Genomic DNA, 6,008 nt, shown 5'->3' with positions numbered 1-6,008 from the left:
TTTTTAATTTATAAAAAATATTAAAAATTGCAATTGGAGGTCAAAAAAGGTGTTTTTCGCAAAAATAGCAGGGCAAGGCGCCTATGGCCCCTTGGAACATATAGATCTCAAAAAGTTACCCAAGATCAAAAAACGAATCACCCCAATCGGACATCGGAGTCCAAAGTTATGACCTCCGAAAGTTTGCATGCATTTAGTATTTTAGTGTGCAGGAATGGAAGAGTGTAAATTCTATTTCACTTTTACCATGAGTTTTACTTTAGATTTTATTTTGCTTCATTCACACCACAAAGGAATGGCAATTTTCCCTACCTCTATTGGGTACCCAGCCTCCCCTACTTGATGGGGTCAGGGATGGAGAGTGAAGTCCCCATCCCGCCCCAACCCTGATTATATATTAAATATAATTTACATTAAATGTATATTATATATTAAATATATAATATTAGTTATATCAAAATATATTTAAACAATTATTTATATTTAAAATTTTCTTTCATTTTAAGTAAATCCATTTTTTAAAAAAACTTTTAATTAAAAAAATTTGGGAATTTAGATCTCCAATGGGTAACCCATCCTCATCAGGGATTGGGAATGGAGGGTAATTTTATTTCTAACGGGGATTAGTGTTGAGGACGAGGCTTGTTTCAAAGTCGAGGTTGGGAATGAGGGGTATGGTCCCCGCCCTATTGCCATTCCTACAAATAAATAAAACAAAGAACACTTTAAACATAAATAAATCGGAATTTGCATTTAACTCATTTGCGCTCCCCTACTTTTGCACCACTGCAAACAAACAAACTAACTAGGCCTTGGTGTTTGGGAGAGCTTTCGTATTGTGGCTTTTGGCTTTCCAATGTGGGACCCATGCAGAGAGCTTATAAACAGGGTCCAGATTTTCTATCACGAATAAGCTACCAACATGATCTTTTAACCAGAGTCACCAGACATCTCAAACTTGATTGCCGCATCAAAAGTATAAACCATTAACGAAATCATATAAGTGGGAAACCAGTTTGAAATGTGCCGCTATATATCATGTTGGAACTTGGTAGGTATTGTTGGTAGCAATCCAGGTTCCACTATGTCCAGAGATGGTGGATACCATAAAACATTGGTTAATTGACCAAACAGCGGTAATAAAACTATTCTATTTTTCTTCCCCCTTTTTTTTTATCTTTCCTTGATACATTTTCTTTCAAATTAAACAAATCCGGTGGCCTTACTAGTACATCGAGCTCATGATTGGGCTCAGGCCCATGTAAAACTTATGTTCATTTTTACCAATGCTTAATCCTTCTGAAAGACTGAAAGTTTCATCACGTGAAGCTCTTATCCTCCTAATAGTGGCCTAGTGGGTCTTATCTAAGGCTCCGTTTGCATTTGAATTGAACTGGTACAGTGAAGTTGTTCATGTTAGTGTTTTCCAACTGCCATTGACCTGAATGGTCAGATTGATCAGCCCGGAAACCATCTAGACAACTGGTTCCGTTTCACCATTAACACATTCCTAGACCAAAAGCCATTGACTTGGTCAGAGAACCGTTGACTCGGGCGGTCAAATCGTCGACCTGAACAGTGGTTCACGATTTAATAAAGTTGCAAGGAGATCAGAGAGGGGAGAAACTGAGACAAGAATGATCTCAGATATGAGATCGCTAGATCCCAGATACGACAGAGAGAGAAAAAGAAGAAGAAGAAGATTGCAGATGTTGAAGAGAAATTAGATCTCAGATCTCAAATCTGATATGTGTTTCTGTTGCTGCCACCTCGCCGTCGCTAGTGAGCATCGAATCCTTCTTCTTCTCTCCTTCATTCCTTCTTTCTTTTCTTTCCTTTCTCCCCTTCATTTCCTTTATTTTCCTTTCCCTTCTTCCTTCCTTTCTTTCATTTTCTTTCTTTCTTTCCTTCTTTTCTTCTTTCTTTATTTTTGCTCAGCCGACAACCAGCCTCTCTTTTCTCATACAAGACTAAAAGTCTAAGAATAGGTAATAATATTTTCTCTTATAATCAAATTGTCTAGACCGTTCGACCCAGATGGTCGAACCACTAACACAGAAAATTGGTGGCCACAACGGTTCCTTTTCTGGGTCGGTTTTAAAACCTTGGTTCATGTTGAGAGCCCATTTGGCATGGTTTCTGCATCAGAGGTGAGTTGCAATGCCAGAGTTGTAGTGGTTGAACACTTGCACTCTGGAAAAGTTACCTAGAGTAGCTTCATGTTATAGTCACATTTATCACATCTAAAATGCAGTGGCACATGTTTTGATTTTCACCAAACGTAGCTTCTAGCATTCTTGTGTGGGGCCCAGCTTGGAAACACCAGGAGTAGTGTGCCAAAAGCCCTTCCAAATGGGCATTGACATCCTTATTCCAAATAAGGTACTTAGGCCATGTTTGGGAGTGCTTAAGTTAAAAATAAGTGTCTATTCGAATAAGCATTTATTTGCATTTGGTGCTCAACTTTTTCAAGTACTTATTTTACTTATTTTATATTGGGCATTTGGTAGTTTTTTTCTCTAACAAGCACTTAAAATAAGCATTTGTGACTATTGTCCTTCACTTTCTTTCAAATTTTCAAAATATACCCTTTGAAAGTACTTTTATTAATTTACTTTTATAAAAACACTTTTATTAAATTACTTTTATAAAAACACTTTTATTAAATTACTTTTATAAAAACACTTTTGTGAATGTACGTTTATAAAAGCACTTGTGATTTCATAAAAGTACTTTTGTAAAAGTGTTTTCGTAAAAGTACTTTCATAAAAGTGTTTTTACAAAAGTACTTTCATAAAAGTACTTTTACGAAAACACTTTATAAAAGAACTTTTATAAAATTCAACTAAGGATAATTTTATAAGTGGTAGTTTAAAATTTAACTAGGGATAATTTTGGAAGAAAAAAATTGAATAAGTGCTTATTGTATAAGCACTTAAAAAAATTGAAAAATTGGACTTAAAAAATAAGTACTTATTTCAGACTTATTTCCCAAATACCAATAAATGCTTAATGATCCAAATAAACACTTATTTTTAAACACTCCCAAGCATAGGCTTAGAGACTTGGAAATTGGAATAGCATTTGTGCTATCTCGTTCAACCCCTATTGGTTAGTTTTCTTCTCTCCTCTTTCTTTCTTCTAAATCCCAAGCTTTCTAGGTTTTTATATTCCTTTTTCTATCTATTACATAGAGAAATAAGTCAAAATGGTGAATCCTTTGTATATTCCTTTTTCTAGGTTTTAGGTTGATCCTTGATCCGGTTGAGGATCCCACCCATCTTCATTATGTTTTGTATCAGTAGACCTATAGTTATAGAACCCAGTGGAGGTAACGCCGTTGTTGGACTTAGCTTTGTTTTGGATTTTAATTTTTTTAGAGAATAAATTTTATGGAGAAGTATGGATGCACACGATGCAGAATTCTGAATTCTAGCCTCGGCCCTACTACTAGCCCTCTCCCTCTATAAACCACATCATGCCCATGAATTTGGCATCAATTCACGGTAGGATGCATTCCCCCTGTATTTTGAGGCTATAAAATTCTGATCTGGGCTGATTGGTCATTCTCCCTAAATTTTATGAGTGCTTGATTAATTAATTGAATATATAGTTGAGTACACTTATATATAGTGTTTTAAAAACTGCCTCAAGGCGGAATCGTTTTTGCCTCTAAGTCATGGGTCATTGGTTCAATCATCCAGATCGGAAGGGTCAGACCAGGCCACATCAGCCATATAAAAATTCAAACACACACACACACATATATATATTTTTAAAACCTTACTGTTTATCCTATCATCTTAAAATATTCTCAAGTTTTTTGACAATTGTCTAAAAGCTTTGTTAACTTTTTATTACACTCAGTTTACATGTAATACACGTCACTAATATATTTTTAAAATTCCTAAAATACCCCTTTATGATTCCTCTCCATTTTTCTTCTCTAATTCCGTCTCGTCTCCGATTTTGATTCCGTCTTCGTCTCCATCTCCGATTTCGACTCTATTTTCCGAGTTTGCTAAATGACGATTCGGACTCCATTTCCGATTCCACTAAACCTTCTAGTTCTAGTCTAAGTCGGACACGAAAAGGGGATCCGAATTCATTGACGACTGAAGCACCCCTGTGGCCGATTGTAGTATATTCCTTATTTCTCTCTCTATCCTTTTCTTGTATCGTCATCGCGGCGGACTTGGATTTAGCGGTCCATCCCGTCCAAATTAACCACTCAAATGTGGGGTTTTCATGAGACATGACCGACTATGTCTTGGAGTTCTTTTTACCTGTAGATTGCATGGATACTGTGGAACAGAGGTTGATGCTTAATTCCTTGTCCACCATCGTACAATGGATTTGCCAGAGTTGACGGGTTGTCACAGACAAGGAGCTAGAGGATGAAGTTGGTCTGCCAGTTCATGAAGTAGCGGTTCCCTCAAACGGGAGCCCTGAGCAAAAAATACTAACGGGCTTGGGATCTTGCGGTCCACACCGTCCTGTATAACTGAGTCAAATTAATCATTCAAAGAAGAAGCCCCATCAACGCCGAATGACCAAAGTCGTTAGTACATCCTGTCCAGAGTTGGATTGATTGTTGAGCGAAGATCCGGTGAGTATTCTTAGTTCTCCCTCTCATTGTTTATAGCTGCGACTCATGACTGGATTTCCGCCATGAAGGGTCTCTTATAGTGCGTCCGAGTCTCTGCGAGTGAAAATGCGACTGAAAACAGGCCACGACGTCGCTCTCCTACTCTTTTTTCACTACTTCCAAATATCTGAAATTGTATGTTCTGCATTGCATCCACGCAGTTAATAAGGTCAACTTCACTTCTACGGCCACCGAATGTATCGATTTTGTGAAACGATCAGGCTCTTCACTTTTCCAGATCGATCTAGATCTTGCATACTCGTCGGTTACGTCTTTCTCTCTTTGTTCGCTATGGTAAGCATCTGATTGGTTTTGGCTGCTCAACGGGGACGAACCCTCCTTGACTCTCATTTATTTGTCGATGAAGATGTTCCATGAAGTTTTTTCCCCATGGACGATAGCCGGTTGGACAGTGAAGAAACCCTCCTTTTTTTTCCCTCCGCTACAACGGAAGACATGACAATCTTAATCGTAAATCCAACCATTATCTGAGTTGTTATGTTTTTACTTTGAAAATTTGAACTAAAATAAAAGGTAAATTTGACATTTCGTTTTTTCAATGACAATTATTGAAACAGTAGGATACTTTAATATAATATATAAACAGTAAGAATAGAGTTAGTCCATTAACTAAACGTAGGATAGTTTAAGAAATCTGCCCTATATGAAATGTTTTATATTTAATTTATGTTTTTTAATTCAATTTTGAATATTTTGTATTTTATATAAAAAATTATTTCAATTAGACATCGGAGTGTAAAGTTATGGTCTCTTCAAGTTTGCATACATAATTGGTATGCAACCCGCAACTTAATCACCAGGTCAAACGAGTCAACGGTCCAACTTTCCAAGTCTAACAATTTTTTACCAAGTCAACAATTTTTTTACCTTCTCCAGGTTTTACATGGTTTTCAAAATTCCCACTAAAACTTTTGTTTGTCTTTTATTTTTTTTTTCTCTTTTATACCTTGTCTCGCATCATAAATTACAAGACTTCACATGTAGGCGTGTGTGTAGCATGCATTTAAAGGCACACTTGAGATACACTCAAAAGAGGTGCATCGAAGTTGCAAATGAGATAAGATGACCATCGAAGATAAGATAGCTCATAGCATGTGAGATGGCCATCGCAAATGGGATTACCATCACAAATCCTCATCGCAATTACATGCCATCACAATTCCAGGAACAATAGCAATCGTAAATTACATTTGACTTGGGTTGTAAATTGCACAAATTCATGAAAATGTGAGATGAGGCATTTCTATGAGGCCAAAACATGATGGTTGACGTTTTAAGTTAAATCCAATGGTAATGACTTGATCATGTCTGATGATGAAGGGATATAATTTAAATGTTA

Source organism: Nelumbo nucifera, chromosome 2, assembly GCF_055504915.1.
Source record: "Nelumbo nucifera cultivar China Antique chromosome 2, China Antique-T2T, whole genome shotgun sequence".
Lineage (NCBI taxonomy): Eukaryota > Viridiplantae > Streptophyta > Magnoliopsida > Proteales > Nelumbonaceae > Nelumbo > Nelumbo nucifera.
Note: the sequence above shows the minus strand (reverse complement) of the source record.